This window comes from Puma concolor, chromosome E1, assembly GCF_028749965.1.
Source record: "Puma concolor isolate L17-30 chromosome E1, mPumCon1.1.hap2, whole genome shotgun sequence".
Lineage (NCBI taxonomy): Eukaryota > Metazoa > Chordata > Mammalia > Carnivora > Felidae > Puma > Puma concolor.
In genome coordinates this window covers 44,276,793-44,296,919 of record NC_141680.1, presented here as the reverse complement: position 1 = coordinate 44,296,919, position 20,127 = coordinate 44,276,793, and the positions used below count along the sequence as shown (strand labels likewise).

General features: G+C 49.7%; 1 long non-coding RNA gene across 2 annotated transcripts in view; it reads left to right on the top strand.

Annotated features, from left to right (window-relative positions):
• LOC147574393 (uncharacterized) overlaps positions 1-20,127 on the top strand; it is a 91,072-nt gene that overhangs the window by 38,423 nt on the left and 32,522 nt on the right. Inside the window, exon 3 of one of the 2 annotated variants that reach the window (XR_015244201.1) lies at positions 12,876-13,330. The exons of the other annotated variant lie outside the window; for it this stretch is intronic. This is a non-coding gene — a long non-coding RNA (uncharacterized LOC147574393). Of the gene's footprint in view, positions 1-12,875; positions 13,331-20,127 lie in introns of those variants that run through there. 2 annotated transcript variants of the gene reach the window in all.

Sequence of the window (20,127 nt, the reverse complement as noted above, 5' to 3'; positions counted from 1 at the left end):
GCAGTAGGGATCACTGAAGACTATGGAGAGAGGAGAGTCATTTAATGGATGGGCAGGCGTCCGTGGCGGGAGGAGCAGGAGAAAGGTACACAGGGTGGAAATTCAATGGCAGCAAATAGATCAGACTGGTCTACACCGCGCTGGTAACTTCTATCCTTCCATTCACCATCCCTGTAAGCAGGCCTGCCCCTAACGTTTGCGGGGCATGGGACAAGAGTACAAATAAAAGCCCACAAACAAAATTTCTAAATATTTAAGAGGTACAAATCAAGTGAACAAATGTAAATAAGATAGATCCTATCCTCTTACCTTGACAAATCCACTTTCACAATGACTTTGGAGTTTTGCACTGGAACAAGTTGGGGCCGCTCCACCTCTCACCTACTCACCTTGTTTCCACCAGCAATTCCTTTCTGCTCTGCTCTGGCAGGGACACCTCTGTGGCCCATGTGTGCAAGCCCTACTCACACCCACAAACAGCCAACCCTTGACAACCCCTCAGGTCTGAGGGTACGCGCACTTGAGCTCCGCCTGCCCAAGGTTGAGGGGGCAGGGAGTCTAGGGTCACTTAGATGGGGAATTTGGGGGGCGCCTGGGTGGCTCAGTCGGTTGAGCGGCTGACTTCGGCTCAGGTCACGATCTCTCAGTCTGTGAGTTCGAGCCCCGCGTCGGACTCTGTGCTGACAGCTCGGAGCCTGGAGCCTGTTTCCGATTCTGTGTCTCCCTCTCTCTGACCCTCCCCCGTTCATGCTCTGTCTCTCTGTCTCAAAAAAAGTAAATAAACGTTAAAAAAAAAAAAAAAAGATGGGGAATTTGGGAAATCAGTGAAGCCCTCAGTTCAGGTGCAAAATTTAAGGAACACCAAAAAATTCAGTAATAAATAATATTTTAACACAATATTTTAAAAATCAAATTAAATGCAAAATATTCATAGTAAAATATCAAAATTTTAAATAAAGACAGGGTCAGTATTACTGTTTTTGTTGTTACTACTGTTTGGGCTTTTGGTTTTTGTCTTTCCCTTCCTTCCTGCCTGCCTTCCTTCCTTCCTTCCTCCCTTCCTCCCTTCCCCCTTCCCTCCTTCCTTTCATTCTTTCTCTTTCTCTCTCTCTCTCTCTTTCCTCCTTCTTTGCCTCCTTCCTCCCTTCCCTCCTTCCCTCCCTCTTTCTTTCTTTCTTTCTTTCTTTCTTTTTCTTTCTTTCTTTCTTTCTTTCTTTCTTTCTTTCTTTCTTTCTTTCTTTCTTTCTTTCTTTCTTTCTTTCTTTCTTCTGCCTCAGATATCAGTATGGTTTCACACAGCACTGGGCCAGGAACCCAGGGAATGGTCTAGAAGGAGTGTGGAGGGGACCATGCAGGTTCAGGGGAGATGCATCCCATGGACTTTGTGCTGTGGAGTCTCAGCACTGGGTACCCTCTTGCCTAGAGCCTAAGGGTGATATGTACTGTGAGTTCCTGACCAGCAGCTAGCAGAGGATCTGACATTTAGTAGGCCCTCAGTAAATGCTTCTTGAATAAGCTTGAATAACTTCTTAAATAACTTTTCTGAATTGTCACAGTTATATTCATTACAAGGTTACTGAGTGAGCTGGGTTATAGTCACTCTCAATACAGTATCCCTGTTATCTGGCATGTTGGCTGGGTCAGGGACACGAGTGAGGGAACAGAGGCAAGGAACCTGTCAAGACTTAGAGAAGACTGACCTAGGATCCTAGAACAGTTTTGGGCAGCAGGAGGCAAGGCTGTGGTTGAAGAGAGTGAGCTCCAAAAAGAGGAGATCCAGGGGAGACGGTGGCCAGGAGTGTCAGAGGCTCGGCCGGAGCGGAGTTCTGAAGATGGCGAGGTGGGGTGGTGGTGGAATAGAGACTTCGGTGGGGGAAGTGGGGTGAGGGAAGAGTGGACTCCGGGAGAACCAAGGAGCAGGCCAGGGAGTGAGCAGGAGTGGGATGCAGGGAAGGTAACTATGGAGCCTGGCAGGAAGAACACAGGGTCTGGAAGGAGTGGCCGGTGTTGTGTGTTTCTGCACAGTGAATAGGGGCCTGAGAAGGGGGGAGTAGAAGCCCCAGAGTGGGGATCCCAGAAGCCAAGAACAGGTCAGTTCCTCAAGAAAGGTTCTGGGCAGCCCCCTCCTCCCTTCCCGGACTCGGGTTACACACTGGTGTTTCCTATTTCAGGCCCTAAGCCCTCCACCACGTCCTCCCTCCCCCTTGCCACTCCCCCCTCCCATTCCCCAGGGAGGGACAAACACACTTGATATATGAAGTGTTTCCACCTCGACTCTTGGGAATCCCACAAAGGCTTCAGTGTGTGGCGGCCCCTCCTCCCTTTCCACTCCCAGCCCCTCCCCTCCCTCTGTCTGGGAGTCTGGGAATGCCTCTTTTTGGGGTGGAGGGAGGCGACAGAGAGCAGGAGGACAAGCAATGGGTGTGGAGGATTCTCGTCCTCTCCAGCCATGCCCCCCATAGCAGGCGGGCGTGGGTGAGTGTTGGGGGTGCCCGCTGATGATCCCTGGTTTCTTCGGCTTCTCACCAGGGCCAGGCTCCAGAGGTGAAAGTGGTGGGGGTGGTAAGGGGTGGGGGGCTTGGCTTCTACATTTGCCTCTTTGCCCACCTTGCCTGCCTCACTCACTTGCTGCCGAAGCCCCCTCCCACTGGTCAGGGGAGTGTTGCACACCCCGCTCTCCTCCACACAGGAACCCAAAGGAGAAAGAAGGCACATTCAAATGCACTCCAGGTGCCAGGCATTGTGCCAGGCCATTGTACCATAGTCATCTCAGCTCCTTCCGGGCAGCTTCTGAGGTAAGACAAGTGACGTTGGAGGCAGTATGTCACGGTGTTCAAGACCATGGACTTGGGCGGCAGGCAGACCTGGGACCAAATCCCAACTCTTGGCCTCATGAGCGGGGCACGTTTCTATACCCCCAAAGTTTCAGTTCCCCATCCCTAAAGGAAGAGTAGAAGGCTTTCACAAGCTAGTTACAAGCGTTAAATAGCAGGGGCTCCTGGCTGGCTCCGTCAGTGGAGCATGCAACTCTTGATCTCTGGGTTGGGAGTTCAAGCCCCACACTGGGCGTGAAGTTTACTTGAAAAAAAAAAAAAAGAAATATTAACTAAGATATTGTGCATGAAGTACCTGGCGAGTGGAATGTAGTAGATGCTGACTGGTAGGGGGCGGAGCAGCCCCTGAGCTTTTCACTCCCCAGCAAGTCTCCTTTTGGAGGGCAGGAGCTCTGGGCCCTATGGAGTGGGCTTGGACCCCGCAAAACGTGGCCAGGCAGGGGATATGGTGTGCAGGAGAGAACTCCCTTCCAATTCCAGGAGCACCCTTTGGAAGTACAGATGGCACTCTTGACTCCAAAAGAGCCTGAAGTTGGGGCGCCTGGGTGGCTCAGTCAGTTGAGTGTCCGACTTCGGCTCAGGTCATGATCTCTTGGTCTGTGAGTTCGAGCCCCACGTCGGGCTCTGTGCTGACAGCTCGGAGCCTGGAGCCTGCTTCGGATTCTGTGTCTCCTTCTCTCTCTGCCCCTCCTCTGCTCACGCTCTGTCTCTCTCTCTGAAAAATGAATAAACATTAAAAAGAAAAAAAAAAAAGAGCCTGAAGTCAGGGACCTTGAGGACACAGACGTCCCACCTCCCATCCCCAGGCAGTGTGTGGGGGGGAACCCCCCAACACAGTGGGTGGTCTCTCTGGCACTCCTCCTCTGACTCCCGGAGAAGCTGCTGCTGGCCCTGGGCCACACCAGCCACTCACAAGGGCCAGTCACACCACATGTGTCCAACACTCGCGTCTTCCCCACACAGCGTCACAACAAAGAGTGGAAATGGGCACACGTGGGGGTTTGGAATAATGTTTCACACGTGAATGAGTGAGCTTATGTGCCGAGCACAGGTATGAGACACCCATGTGGGGCGGGGGCGGGGGGGCGGTAAGCTTTGGGTACCTGTACATTGCATCTTATCTACATGTGAGGGGGTGCCTGTGTACATACACATTTGTGCTCACACAACTCCTAGACTCACCCTGGGGTCCCTGGGGGCATGTGTGCGCCATGTGCCAGGTTGTGTGTGTGTGTGTGTGTGTGTGTGTGTGTGTGTGTGTCCACGTGTGTGACTGCATGTCAGACAAACTCCCTGGAGCTGGGGCTCTGCGGGAAGGGTCAGACGGCAGTCTGAGACACTTTTCATGTGTCAGGCAAATCAGGCTCCCCTTTCAGGAAGCCTTCCCAAGGAAAATAAACTAGCCCAGCTCCTGGGGCAGACGGGGAGGGAGCTGGGGATCGGGAAAGAGAGAAGGGATGACTGAGCGTGGAGGAGGAGGTCACAAAGCAAGGCAGTCAAATGACACCCCTCTGGCTCCACCCTTGACCCTATTCTGATCTCTGGAAATTGTCTTCTTTTCACTTTGTCCTGGGAGAGGTTTGTCCTCTTTCTCCTCTTCACATCCTTTTTTTCTCTTCTCTGTCTCTCCTGCCCTCCTTTCTTTTCTCTATAAGTTTATTTATTTACTTTGAGAGAGCGAGCAAGTGAGCACGTGAGTGTGCATGCACACGCATGCACAGCGAGGAAGGGGCAGAGAGAGAGAGAGAGAGAGGGAGACAGAGAGGGAGAGAGAATCCCAAGCAGGCTCCATGCTGCCAGTGCAGAGCCCTTCGAGGGACTCCATCCCAGGAACCAAACCCCAAACCGTGAGATCATGACCTGAGCCAAAATCAACTCTGAGGCTTAGCTGGTTGAGCCACCCAGGTGCCCCTCCCCCTGTTTTCTTCTCTCCCTTCTCTTTCATCTGCTCTTCTCCAATTTCTCCCTCTCCCTCCCATCTCCTACTACTCTGGCTGCCAGCCAGTCACCTCTGTTTCTCTCTCACCTCTACAGAAGGGGCCAAAACTATGGTGTACCAATGAGAACAAGTGGTCAGAAAATCCCCATCAGGAGCAGTACAGGTGTAGCAGTCGTTGGAGAGTTTTTTGTTGTTTTGTTTTGTTTTGTTTTGTTTTGTTTATATGGACTGTTTTCAACTTTTGTCTTTGGGTGCCAGATTGGCTGCAAAGTTCTCTGGCTGTTGCCTTCAGCTATGGAGGGGATCTTTTATTTGTCAACTGACTAATTGACTGCATCATTAACCACATGTTTATGAAGTACGCTGTTAGTGCCAGGCACTGTTGTCGGCTCTAGAGCTACAACAGTGGGCAATAAGCAGAAGAAGCAAAGGGACTCTGCCTCACAGAAATTTCACACTGATAGGGAAGTCAGAAATTAAAGTGACACACATAACGTAAAATTAAAACAACCTTGAGGGTTACAGACAGAGGAATACGCATATATATACGTGTTGTGACAACCTCTAAAGGGGGAAATGACATGATCAGAAAGATGGGAAGGATTTGCTAAGGAAGTGATTAGCCTAGATTTGTAGAAAAAGTAAAAGTTAACCAGGCTAAGGAGTGGAAGGGATTGTGAAGTGAGACAGATTATTGGACTGTAGTAGGCAAAGGGAACTGCATGTGCAAAGGCCCTGAGGCCAGAGGGAGGAGAGGGAGTTAGGTCAATTTGTGCAATTGAACTAAGGCCTGTGTGGTGAGGAGGGGGAACTTGAATGGAGCTGGGGCAATAGCCTGTACAAATCATGCACGCTCTCTTAGGCTATGTTGAGGATCATTCATCTTGACAAAATGCCAAAATGCTTTGTAAGTATCATGTATTTTGTAACTTTTTTAAGTTGAGAAAGTATAAATTCATTAAGACTTTTAAATGAGTATATATTTTTTCATACAACAGCATCCATACATATTTGAAAAACATTAACACACAGACCTGGTGGGAAAATTCTACTCTACAGGTGATGCTTGGTCCACATATGGAATCCTCCGGGACCCCCAGGTTGAAGGTCACTGTGCTGGGGAAGAGAAGCAAGGAAGGGATAGAGACTCACCCCAGTACGTTGCCAGGCCTAGGTTCAATAGAAGAAGGCAGGCTGAGCCCAGCTCTACTCCTGGAGAGTCTGACCTTGGCCTCTGCCACCCCCACCATGTGCTTCGCCACTAACAGCTGAGCTGGCTTGTGCTTGATGGGTGGAGGGGCAGGCAGGCGGGCAGGGGCTGGGAGAAGGATGAGACAGCTGAGGAAGAAAGAGAGAAAAAAGGAGTAGTATCCTACTCGAAGCGTGGCCTTGGACCCGGAGCGTCAGCACTACCTGGGAACTTGCAGGAACTTCAAATTCTCAGCCCCCACTCTAGATCTACTGAATCAAAATCTCTGAAGTGAGGTGGACTTCATGGCATTATGTTTTAACAAGTAACTCCTAGACACTGTTAAAGTTTCAGAACCAGTGATACAGAGGGCATCACTGGTGGGGGGTACTCGGCTGAATCAGTGAAAACAGGACTTGAGTCTTCCATTCAGCCATCCAGCCACCGTCTATTGCTGGGTACTCCATGTGACCCAGGCGCTTTTCCTGTAAGTCTTTCTGATGGAAAGGTGCTGAGACGGAAATAACACAGCTCCCTCAGGCCTAGTCCCGGCTCTCAGCTCTCCCGGGTCATTGTCTGACCTCTTGTTCTGGGGTGGAGAGTACCGCTCCCCCCCCCCCCCATCATGGCCCACATGTGTAGGGTGAGGGAGGGGAAGTGTCTCAGGAGGGATGTCAGGCCAGGCTTCCTGGCAGACCCAGCTGTCCTTTCCAATCCACACTGCCCCCCACCTCCCAGCTCCTTCCCAAGGAGCACGCCCAGCAGCTGCAGGAACCACCCAGCCTGGCCCAACTCTAGCCCCAGTGTCCCCCAGCTCAGGGGAAGTAGAGTTCAACCTGTTCTTCCCTGATGGGCCCTCCCAGACCTCTGCAAAGGGACCCAGACCCACCACAGCTGGAATCTAGGACATCCCTGGAACCCTTCTCTCCTTCCCCACAAATCTCCCCTACTTGAGGGTATTGGGAAAAGTTGCCACAAGCCATGTCCTCACCCCTGTGCCCCCTGCCTGAGCCCCAAACCCAGCTGTCAGCTCCTCAGGTCACAGCCCACCCCCACTGAACGCCATCCCACACTGTGGGTGGGATCTCATCTCCACACAGGCCAAGCAGCTGGCTGGACCACCTGCCTCAGGAGAGACCAAATGGAAGGCCGAGAGGAAGGGCAGGGGTGGGGGAGGCTCTGAGGGAGAGGAAGCAGGGGTGAGAGGGCTGGGGCCAGGAAGTCTAGTATGTTAAAGCTGAAAGGGATATTAGGGATCAGCTAGTGCAGCCTGGACATTTCACACCCCTCCCCAAGACGGGAGAGATTGTTGGGGCATCCCTACAGAGAAACATGCTCTCCCCCAACTGACTGTAGTCTACTTTATTGTTTACCCTCTTCCTCCAGGAGCTTCCTATAGCGAACTCCATATTTCTTCTCCCCTATCATTCATTCTACTACTCCTGACTGCCCATAACTGGTACTTGGTTCATTAGCTTGTCTCATAGTCGCCCCATATCCATAATTTTTTGTATCTTAGATGGAGATCCATCAGCAGACTGGAGGTTTCCTAAGGACAAAGGCTATATCTCTCGTCTAGATGTTCCTGGAGAACAAATGATGTCTCCCTTTCACTAGAACACAAGTTTCCTGAGAGCAGGGGCTGTATCCCGTCTTAGACTAGGGTTCCCCAAAGGCAGGAACTGAGCCTCCAGAATTCTGTGGGCCTCCTACTCACCTCTCTGATTCTGTTCCACAGAGATAGCCCTTGTTTAGTTCCTTAGACATGTGGCCTGGAACCTAAAAGCAGTGAGCCCCTTGGACAGGAGTACTCACTTCAGAGGCTATCTATGCCTGAAATGGCCGGTGCCATTTGGAGCCATTGGGGCCAACACTTTGCAGGCATGACCTGGGAATTCTCAGACAACTGTTCCCATTCCTTGCCCATCCCAAGATCCTAAATTTTTGTCAGAGTAATTACAAGGCTTGGTGTTCTATGGTTCCTGTCCCAGCAGCCCTCCTGGGAAGTTCTCTGACGTTTTGAAGGGAGCTCTACCTGAGCTGGAGACCCTGTGAACTCAGGGACTGTTGTGGGGTTGGGGGTGAGAGGAGAGGCCTTCCTTCCTCCTGTTTGCAGAGGCTTCTGGGAATGGCTGAGGCAGATGACCCCTCTCCAAAGCTCCCAAGGCCCCAGCCCTTTATTGACTTTCCCTCTCCCATTTGCCCCATTCCCTCCTCACCATCTCCCAGGATGAAATTCAGCAAAGGCACCAAGCTAACCCTCTCTCTCAAAAAAAAAAAAGGGGGGGGGGGCTACCCTGAGTAGCTCAGCCTGTTAAGTGTCAGACTTTGGCTCAGATCATGATCTCATGATTTGAGCCCCGCATCGGGCTCTCTGCTATCGGCATGAGCCTGCTTGGGATCCTCTGTCTCTCTCTCTCTCTCTCTCTCTCTCAAATGAATAAACGTTAAAAAAAAAAAAAAAAAAAAAGCTTCCCCAAAAATAAAGCTAACCTTCTCTATCGAATTGGTCATAGAGCCTTCCTCCCTGGCCCTCAAAGGGGTTTCTGGGATTTCTGTCATAGCTCCCAACCTACCAAAGTCCTAGTTCATTCTGGAACTTTCTGGTATTATCACCCTGAGCATCCAGCAGCCCCAGCCCCAGCTGGAGATGTGCCAGTAAGTACAATGAGACCTCAGTTCTGTCTCAGAGGATCCTGCCACGGCCTCTTTCCACACTGTGCTGGGCCATATAGTGTACAGGGCACCTTCATACATGTTATCCTAAGAACACACCTGTGATGGGCTGGCTAGCACTGCTTCCTCTTCCAGTCTCCATGACACAGGGTTAGAGCTTGCCACATTACACTCTATCCGTGTATGTGATAACCCCACACCACCCCATACTATTAAGGATGAGCTTCTAACGGTCAATGTCCTTATTCATTTTTTTTTTTTAATTTTTTTTTTCAACGTTTATTTATTTTTGGGACAGAGAGAGACAGAGCATGAACGGGGGAGGGGCAGAGGGAGAGGGAGACACAGAATCGGAAACAGGCTCCAGGCTCTGAGCCATCAGCCCAGAGCCTGACGCGGGGCTCGAACTCACGGACCGCGAGATCGTGACCTGGCTGAAGTCGGACGCTTAACCGACTGCGCCACCCAGGCGCCCCGGTCCTTATTCATTTTTAAGGCCCTGGTCACTAGCAGAATATGTGGCATATAGTAGCCATCAAGTTTGTGGGATGGATGGATGGATGGATGGATGGATACAGAGACAAAGGAACATGATCTGTACAACAATCCTATAAGACACATAGGACAGACCCTATCCCAATAAAGGAAGCAAGGCTCCAAGAAGCTAAGAAATGTATCCCAGGCCCCACAGCTAGTCCGTAGAACTGGGACCCCAGGCCAGGCCCTTTGTTTCAGTTTCAGTGCACCACCCTATCCGCAGTGCTAGCTTGGAACTAAACCCAGGCCCCCAGACTCCCTACACCCGGAGCACTGTGTGTGGCTGCACAGGTCACACACTGCACCACTCCTGGAGGTGCTCTTCACGTTACTAAATGGCCACTCCTGGAGCTCTCGCAGGATGTGGCCCCCGTGGCTGCCTCCCCACTCACTGCTCAGCCCTCTTTGTGCACACACTCAAATACTTAAGCCAACAGGAATTCATGACCTCCTTCTCTTCTCCTGCTGTAAGAGTGCCTGCCAGCAAGGAGCTTCTGGGAGGCAGGTGAGGATCCCTGAGGAGTACACAGCACCCCCTCCCAGCACCACCGTGTGCCTCCCGCCTCCCCAGGTAGGAGCACTTCTGTGGAACCTCACCGCGTCCCCCACCCCCCACAGGCCCCTTACCTGTGCCCACACCCACCCCTCCACACTCGCCTCCCCACACATATGTGCACCATGCAAGCCAGGCACAGGGCCCCAGATCTCCAAGCTCCTGATGGAGTCTCAACCAAGCAGGGGGCTGAGGGCTGGGGGCCGCCTCCTGCAGCAGAGCCCCGTCCCCCTCCACTCGTGTGCAGGGCCCTGGCCCCTCCCGGGGAACAAGGCTGGGATTAATAAGCGGCGCGGCTCCCTCCCCTAATGGGCTCCAGCTGCACAAACATTCCCAGAATTCAGAGCCTGCTCTGTCTGGGGCGGCCCAGGCCTCAGCTCCAGCATTCCTGGCCCCCTCCCCCTCCCAAGCCTGGGACAGCTGCTCCGGAACTCGGCAACTGGCTGGGGATCGAATCCCAATCTGGCTTTTCCAGAGGTGGGGGGTATTGGAATGACTGGGGGTGGGGTGGAGTGGGGAGCAGAGGAGGAGGGAAGAGGTGAACAACTCTGAAGGGACGTCTCAGTTCCCGCCCTACCCGCCCCTCCCCCAGCACTGCTTACCCTCTTAGCAGTAGGTACCAGGGGCCCAGCTCAGACTTACCTAATTTGTCTCACCAGGCGGTGCCCTTGGCTGGCAATGCCCAGGAGGAGGTGACAGGACAGAGCTGGGAGGAAAGATAAACATCTCCCCTTGTGTTTTAAGAGATCCAGCTATGTCTCAGATGGAATCTATGGCCTGGCAGGAGCTTCATTCAAACAGATTCTTATCAAGACGGGAAGAGGGGGGTAAGCAAAGGGAGCAGAAAGAAGAAGGAAAGTGGGGTCCTCACTCTCCCGTTATCCTCTCAGGGAGGGACATTTAGAGACCCAGAGGCAGGAGTTCTAAGTACATAAAGATGTGCCATGTTGGGGCGCCTGGGTGGCGCAGTCGGTTAAGCGTCCGACTTCAGCCAGGTCACCATCTCGCGGTCCGTGAGTTCGAGCCCCGCATCGGGCTCTGGGCTGATGGCTCGGAGCCTGGAGCCTGTTTTCGATTCTGTGTCTCCCTCTCTCTCTGCCCCTCCCCCGTTCATGCTCTGTCTCTCTCTGTCCCAAAAATAAATAAACGTTGAAAAAAAAAATTAAAAAAAAAAAAAAAAAAAGATGTGCCATGTTGATGACAGCTGTGAACCTATCTTCTCTTTCCCATCTCTGGATCAAGGGCCAGAACGGGTCATTCAGCTGTCCTTACCCAGGTGCCACCAGTTTAGCTAGTTTGTGGGACACCAAGGGCTGAGGCCAGGTGAGGAGTCTTGTGACTTGACTTTGTGCCAAGGTCCATCTGACTGGGGGGACTGGTGGAAAACATAGGTGACCCTAAAGGAGGTGTGTGACTGTCCGTGTGTGCATGTGTATCGATGCCCAAGCCTGAGCAGCTGTGTTAAGTGGCACCGCTTGACATGTTTGGAGTGCACACACCTCATCTGCCTTCTGTATGTCCCACATCCATTAGGACAGGCTGCCTGCTAGCCACCCCCTCCCCTGTTGGAAGTGTCCCTATGTGGGGCATGTGCTGGAGAGAGGCTGAGAAGAGAAGGAATAGTAAAAAGGAAAGGGAGGTCAGAGAGGGGAGAGCCCTGCAGGAGGCCGTGTAAGCAACAGAGGGCACCAATTTGGGAGTTGAGAAATGTGGGTGCTGGCCTCACCTCTGCCATGAACCAGTTGGGGCGTTTGGACAAGTCACTTCCCTGACCTGGGCCTTAGTTTCCTTATCTTGAATATGGGAAAGTTAGACTAGAGTGTCTTCTGAGTTCCTTCTTAGATTCCACTGTCACTAGAACTGGGTTTGGGGCTACAGGGAAGATGCCCATCTCCTCAGACCTGTGGAGAAATGGGCTCTGGGCAGGCCACCAAGAGCAGTCAACAGGGACTGCGTGGAGGGTACCCAAGTCTCCCTGGAGAGGCAATCCAGAGGAGGGGAGTGATGGCAGTCTCTCCCAACTGGCAGTTCTTGGCGGCAGTCCCGTGTGAGGGCAGAGGAGGGCCACTGAGACAGGGAGCATGGGGTCAGTCACCCTCTCGCCCTCATGCAGCAAATATACACGTCCCCTCTCCTGCTGAGGAACATAGACCTCTCTGGGTCTTTGTCCCCACACCCGCTTGTGTCACATCACCTGCTTCCTCCTGGGCCCAGCCATTTCTCCATGGAGGCACAGACAAATGGCTCTCTGACAACGTTGAAGCCCCTTAACTCATTACTGTACATGAGTCGGAAGGAGTGCGGTGAGACCTTCTTGCATAAATGGAGAAACTGAAGGCCTCTGGTTAGAACAGGAAGTTAGGAATTGAACCCCATTTAGGATTCTCTCCAAGTGAGCCTCATTAGTCATTCGTCTGGCATTTAGTGAACAACTATACTTTACAGTTAGCCCTGCATTAGAAAATGAGGAATACAAAGAAATAACATTTCTCCCTGGGGTATGATGTTAGAAAAAACAAATTCCTCCTCCCTCCCCCCCCCCCCCACCGCCGAAACAAAGATAGAATTAGAATCAACCCTAGGTTGACCCAAGGAAACAGTAATCAACATGCAGTTGGGTTTCAGAGCTGTTGATGTGGGCACTGGAGAAACAGTAGACCAAGACACCTGAACCTTCTAGGTGGAAGATTATAAAGCTGAATTATAAAGCTGCAGGTGTTTCGCAGGGACACTGAGGATTTTAAGAATGAAAAGAAGGAAAGACCATGGATGCAGAACTTATACCCTCTCTCCCCCATCCCTCCCTACTTCTTTCAGTTATCTATTGGGTGACAATCCACCCCAAACCGAGTGGCTTAAAACAACAGCAATCTTTTATGTGCTCACGATTCTGCAGTTTGGGCAGGGTTTGGTGTGGACGGCTTGCCTCCGCTCCCTGCAGTGTTGGCCGGGGGGGGGGGGGGGGGGGGGGGGGGGGGGGGGGGGGAAGTTCAGCTGGGCCTGGAGCATCTGAGGTGGCCTTACTAATGTGTCTGGCGCCTCTGCTAACGTGGCAGGGTGAGACGGGGGTGCTTCTCTTTCCTGCCTAGTCTCTCATCCTCCAGAGTGTCTCTCTCCCTCTCTGAGTAGCCTCTTTCTCTCCTGCAGCGTGCTTACGCTTCACATGGTGGCTGGCTTCCGAGACGCCAAAGTGGAAGCTGTGGCGGGCCTCCTAAAACCTACACCTGAACTGTCAGGACATCAGTTTTACTGCATCCTATTGATCAAGGCAAGTCAAAGGCCACCCAGATTCAAGGAGAGTGAAAACTAGATGAAAGGCTCCGAATGGAGAAGGCATTTCTTTGCAGACCGTCCACCACATGCCCCTCCCTGTGCTCCCCTTTGTTCCCCTGGCTCACTGAAAGGCACTGTCCTCCTCCCTGGGCTGTCATCCTTCACCCCTGCTTCTAATCTGTGCCCAAGTGCTGTTGTTTTTGCTTCCTAAGCACCTTTCAAATCATTCCCACCACTGCTACTGTCCTCTCTTACCTAGAATGTGCAATAGCTTCCTAGAAGTTCTCCGTTTTCCACTCTTGCTTCATTACCATGTTGCTTTCCACACTGCAGACAGAGAGATCACCTATGGGGGGCTGGTAAAGTGGGGGACGGACGAGCCAGGGAGACCTGTGCTTCATGACACACCTTTTGGTACCATGTGCATACCTTTCCAAAAACTAAAATGCCTTTAAAAAGAAAATTTTTTTAATGTTTATTTATTTTGAGAGAGAGAGAGAGAGAGAGAGAGAGAAAGAAAGCATGAGCTGGGGATGGGCAGAGAGAGAGGGAGACACAGAATCCCAAGTAGGCTCCAGGCTCTGAGCTGTTAACACAGACCCCGATGCGGGGCTTGAACTCACGAACCATAAGATCTTGACCTGAGCCAAAGCTGGACGCTCAACCCACTGAGCCACCCAGGTGCCCCTAAAATGCCTTTTAAAAATGGATTCAGGGGGCGCCTAGCTGGCTCAGCCAATAGAGCGTGGAATTCTTAGTCTCAAGGTCATGGGTTCGAGCCCCACATGGGTATAGAGATTACTTAAATAAATAAAACTGAAAAACAAACAAACTTTAAAAAAAAGAACTGGATGGGGGTTGCATGTGTGGCTCAGTCGGTTAAGCGTCCAACTTCGGCTCAGGTCATGATCTCACAGTTTATGAGTTTGAGCCCCTCATGAGGTTCCACACTGACAGTGTGGAGCCTGCTTGCGATTCTCTCTCTCCTTCTCTCTCTCTGCCCCTCCCCTGCTGGTGCACTCTCTTCCTCTCTCTCAAATAAATAAACTTAAAAAATTTTTTTAATAAATAAAAATTAAAAGAACTGAAAGGCTTTTAAAAAATCGGTTCAAAGTCAAATTTATTAATAGCAAAAGAAACCAAATCCTCACTGTGTCATTTTTCTTCTGAAAACCCCTCAGGGACGGCCCACAACACCTTCAAGTTTAGATTCCTTAGCAGAGCTCACAAAGCCCTTCAGCATCTGCCCCACCTAGCCCCCACAGCCTCACCCCTTCCCACTTTGCACTCTACGCTCCAGCTGAGCGGAACATCTCTGACCTTCCTGCAGTTCCTTGAAAGCACCATTTCCTCTTTTGCCTTGCAGGTTTTACACAGGCGGCTGCTCACAACACTCTATTCATCATTCAGGTCTCCGCTTAGATATTGTTTCCTCCAGGAAGTCTTCCGTGGTCCATAAAGTTGGGGTTTGACGCCTCTTCTGTGAATTCTCATAGCACCCTAGACTTGACTAGCACTGTGCTCATCACGCTGTGTTGTAATTACCTGGGGTTTCAGCTCGCCCTCCCACTAGAACATACCCTTCCAAAGGAACAGGAACCAGATCTGCATTGCTCACTGCTGCTTCCCTAGCACCTTTGCAAAGGTACTTTCTACATACTGATGGAAGAAAGGAAGGGAAGAAGAAAGAAGAGGAGAGGGAAAGAGAAGGATAGGAAGTTGGTTTAAAAGCTGGAACAGCGGGGCACCTGGGTGGCTCAGTCGGTTAAGCGTCCGACTTCAGCTCAGGTCACGATCTCTCGGTCCGCGAGTTTGAGCCCCGCGTCGGGCTCTGGGCTGGTGGCTCAGAGCCTGGAGCCTGCTTCCGATTCTGTGTCTCCCTCTCTCTCTGCCCCTCCCCCGTGCATGCTGTGTCTCTCTCTGTCTCAAAAATAAATAAATGTTAAAAAAAAAAAAAAAAGCTGGAACAGCTCAGGATAAGACCAGGATTCAACTATGCGGATGGACCTCATAGCCATTAGATACAAACAAGGGAATATTATATTATTTCATTGCTAGAAGTTCTTGAACACACACAAGTAATTGATTGTGATAGAAGTCAGAATAGTGGTTGCCTCTAGAGCAGAACTCACTGGAAGAAAGTGTCCTATATTTAAATAGTGTTTATGTGAGTGTTGACACACGTAAAAATTCATTAATCTATACTTAACATGCACTTTGTGCATTTCACTCTAGGTTATATCTCAGTAAGAAAATAGAAAGGGAAGGAAGGGAGGGAGGGAGGAGAAAAGGGAGGAAGGAATAATGTGGGCAGATAGTCACATAAATTGCCTAGTTGGTAACAGTGGTAAAGGAGTTATCATCTAGGATTATGATACAGAAGTGGGATCTGGGATCTGGGCAGAAAAAGGTGTGTGTGTGTGTGTGTGTGTGTGTGTGTGTGTGTGTGTGTGTGTACACATTATGTGCTTGCTAGTGAGGAGCCTGGTTTCCACTGAAGGGAGGAAAGTAATCCAAAAAATGTTCCCATCTCTTCTTCACACATCTATCTGTCCCCTCTCTCTCCAAAGCCTCCAGTGGTTTTTTATAACTACAGCATAAAGTCCGGGCTCCTTGACCTGGCATTAAAACATTCCACTATCTGCCCCCTGCCTACCTCCGCTTCTAGACTTCTCTCTTTTGCCTGGTGCCTCTCTCCCCAAATCTACCATACTTTGCTGCTCTCATGCACTCCTTACCTGTGTCGGGTCACCAATCCATTGAGAGGTCGGCTATCATTGCCCTTTGCTTGTGACACTCCTACTCACCGTCGTGGGATTCACTGCTCCTCCATCTTTCCTTTCATGGCACTTTGCTTGCAGCCAAATAGCATGTAACTTGACCTCTTGCAGATCACAGCTATTTATACATATGTTTCTCTTCTTGTCCAGAATGTCTCACATGGGTGTAGGCAGGCCGCCATCCCTCAGATTGATTGACTGATAAACCCTCCAGAAGGCAGGGACAAGATCAGTGCTCAAACCTACAGCTCAAGCTCTCAACTCCTGTCTGAATGTCAGAACCACATCTCCAAATGCTTACCGGATATCTTCTGCTTGAAGTAAATGCGTTCAAAACTGAGTTTATTGCCTTCTTGTAACAAACAGAGAAAATCATGCTCACCAAGTATTCTATGTGCTCCCCTCTACTTTCCAAACTTCTGTAGTTAGGAGAGGCCATAAGACTGGTTCTGGCCAATGAAATGTGCATGGAAGCAACGTACATCATGTCTGGGCTGGGGTAATAAAAAGCCCTGTACACAATTCTCTAGTATCTCTCTCTCCTCCTGTCATGTAACTGAGGACGTGACTAAAGGAGCCATGTGTTGTAGGTGGTGTGGCTACAAGACGGTGGAGCTTGGATCCCTGAGTGACTGTATGGAGTGGAGACCCCTGTGGACCACATAGGACCTATAGTATGAGTGAGAAAACAAAACAAATCTTTGTTTTGTTAAGCCAATGAGATTTCAAAGTTATTAATTACTGCAGCATAATCTACATGATCCTAACAGATTCTCTACTCTCAAATCTGCATGTTATCTTTATTCCTTCCATTGGTGAGTGATGGCTCACCCATCCAATTATCCCAGCTGGTAACCTCAAGCTGCTTCCTCCTTCACTTTCCTTTCGATTTGACAGACAGTGCTTGGGCTAGGCCTCATCTGACCCCTCTCTTGGATCAGAATCAGCATCCTGCCTGATTTCTCTGACTTTAGACTCCTCTTTCCCGCCATCCTGCTTATTGCCTCCAGAGTTCTCTTTCTAAAACACAAATCTGATCACAGTACTCACTGAGCTTAAACACCTCTACCTGTTATTTCCTGTAGGATAAAAACCAAAAATCTGAGGCTGGCACCAAGTACCTTGATTAGTCAACCTACCTTGCCAGTCTCCCCTGCCACCTAGTACTCTTAAGATCTAGCCACATTGGGGGGCACCTGGGTGGCTCAGTCGGTTAAGCGTCCGACTTCAGCTCAGGTCACGATCTCGCGGTCCGTGAGTTCGAGCCCCGCATCGGGCTCTGGGCTGATGGCTCAGAGCCTGGAGCCTGCTTCCGATTCTGTGTCTCCCTCTCTCTCTGCCCCTCCCCCGTTCACGCTCTGTCTCTCTCTGTCTCAAAAATAAATAAACGTTAAAAAAAAAAAAAAAAAAAAGATCTAGCCACATTGGGAGCGTCTGGGTGGCTAAGTCAGTTGAGTGTCCGACTTTGGCTCAGGTCATGATCTCATGGTTCATGAGTTTGAGCCCCACATAGGGCTCACTGGTGTTAGTACAGAGCCCACTTCGGATCTTCTGTCCCCCTCTCTCTGCCTCTCTCTCTCTCTCAAAAAAAAAAAAAAAAATCCAGCCACATGGGATGACCAGTGAGTCCCCAAACATACTAGGCTTTCTTGGCCTCTCAGTACAGGTAAATGTAGATCCCACTACCTGGAAAGCTCTTCCTTCCCTTGTCTTCCTGGAAAATTCCCACCCCTTTTTCAAAAACCCAAATTAAATGTACTCTCAATGAAGCTTTATTCATAAAGCCAGGCAGAATTATGTTTATCCCTCTTTTGTGTTGCTCAGAAACTCCGGACCTTCCTCTATTTGCATTTATCACTAAATTTTAAGAATCCATTTACAAGTTCGCCTCTCCCACTAGGCTGGAATTTGTATTCCTAGGGGCAAAGCAGGTAGAAGTGTATTCAAAGAATGAGTGAATAAGTAGATGGATCAAGGAAAGAATTCTTTTATATCTGTCTCTTACTGTTTACATCATTTGTACCCTAGAATTTCCTCAATGTGCAGTACATTGGTTATCTACTGCTGTGTAAAAAAAAAAAATTACCCAAAACTAAGTATTTTTATTTAAAAAAAAATTTTTAAGTGATTTTAATGTTTATTTTTGAGAGACAGAGACAGAGTGTGAGTGGGGAAGGGTCAGAGAGAGAGGGAGACACAGAACCTGAAGCAAGCTTCAGGCTCTGAGCTATCAGCACAGAGTCTGACGTGGGGCTCAAACTCACGGACTGCAAGATCATGACCTGAGCCAAAGTCGGACACTTAACCGACTGAGCCACCCAGGCGCCCCAATTTAAAAAATTTTTTTTAATGTTTATTTATTTATTTTGAGAGAGAGAGCACACACACATGCTCATGTGCAAGTGGAGGAGGGGCAGAGAGAGAGTGAGAGAGAATCCCAAGCAGGCTCCACACTGTCAGATGGAGCCTGACACAGGGCTCAATCCCACAAACGGTGAGATCAAGACCTGAGCCAAAATGAAGACGGGGACGCTTAACCGACTGAGCCACCCCGGCGCCTCTAAAACTAAGTATTTTTTTTTTAAAGATTTTTGGGGGTGCTGGGTGGCTCAGTCTTAATTAAGCATCTGACTTCGGCTCAGGTCATGATCTCGCGGTTGGTGGGTTCAAGCCCTGCATCGGGCTCTGTGCTGACAGCTCAGAGCCTGGAGCCTGCTTCAGATTCTCCGTCTCCCTCTCTCTCTACCTCTCCCTCGCTCATGCTCCGTCTCTCTTTCTCTCTCAAAAATAACATTAAAAAAAATAAAGGTTTTTACAAAATGTTTATTTATATTGAGAGAGAGAGGGAGGGGCACAGAGAGAGGGAAGGAAAGAGAATATCCCAAGCAGGCTCCATACAGTCATCCCAGAGCCCGACGCAGGCGGGGCTTGATCTCTTCAACCGTGAGATCATGATCTGAGCTGAAATCAAAAGTCAGATGCTTAACCGACTAAGCCACCCAGGGGCCCCTAGAACTAAGTATTTTTAAACAACAGGCATTTATTATCTTGCAGTTTCTGTGGGTCATAACGGCGAGCACAGCTTAGGTGGGTGCTTTTGGCTCAACAAATCTCGCGAGGCTGCGGTCAACTGCCAGCTGGGGTTGGGGTCTCATCCAAAGACTTGACTAGAACAGAGTGGGGGGAAGGGAATCCGCTTCCAAGCTCACTGACATGGGTGTTGGCAGGCCTCAATCCCTTACCACGCAGGGAGGAGATTACATAAAGACGTGAACACCAGGAAGCAGGGATCACTGGGGGCCAACACAGAAGCTGCCTACCACATGCAGTCATGCAGTTTTTCCACTTTAAACGACATGAGGAAAAGAGAAGGACCAGAGAAATTCCTAGTGCAGGATCTTGAGCCAGCCTAATACCTTTGAAAGCAAAGATCCTAACCCCTGAGAGGGAGTCAACAAAAATTTTACCTAGCTCTGACGAAAACGGATGTATATGTGTGTATGCACACACCCAGGCATTTGTGTACCCAGAAGTCCTGAGAGAAAGCTAGTCATTTTTACACATGTACAGTAAATGGCAGAGATTGAAATCAAGGACTTTGTATGGTGCCCCTGAGACAGAAGGCAGGTATGGTGGTCCAGAAGGAAGGGCATGTTGAGATAGAAGGATGTCCCATTCTGCTTTTCCCCCTAGACTGAGAGTCAGCAAACGTAGGATCTGGACTTGACGTGGTGCAAAGAGACTGTGGGATCCCAGGGCTATTCGTTTAACCCTCCTGTTGCTCCACTTCTTTATCTGTAAAATAAAGGGGTTCGGTCATATGATTTTTTTAAAGATTCTTTTGTATTTTTTTTTAGTGATCTCTAACACCCAACATGGGGCTTGAACTTACAACCCCAAGATCAAGAGTCACATACTCCTCCAACTGAGCCAGGTGCCCCTAAATATTTTTATTTTATTTATTTATTTTTAAGATTTTATTTTTAAGTCATCTCTACACCCAGTGTAGGGCTCAAACTTACAACAGTGACATCAAGAGTTGCGTGCTCCACTGACTGAGCCAGCAAGGCACCCCCGGTCATGTGATCTTGAAGAGCCTTTTAATCTCTATTATTCTACAGTATAAGGTAGAGGTTAATAGCATGAGCTCTGGTGTCAGACTACCTGAGTTCAGGTCTAAGTGATCACACTTACAAGCTGTTACCTTGAAAAAATTACTTAACTGCTCTGGTTTCCAGCCCATTCTTAGGAATAAATGAATTAATGCATGTCAAATACTTAGAATAATGCCAGATACATAGCAAGTACTTAATTAACTGAAATATTATTATCCATTTGTTTCAGTT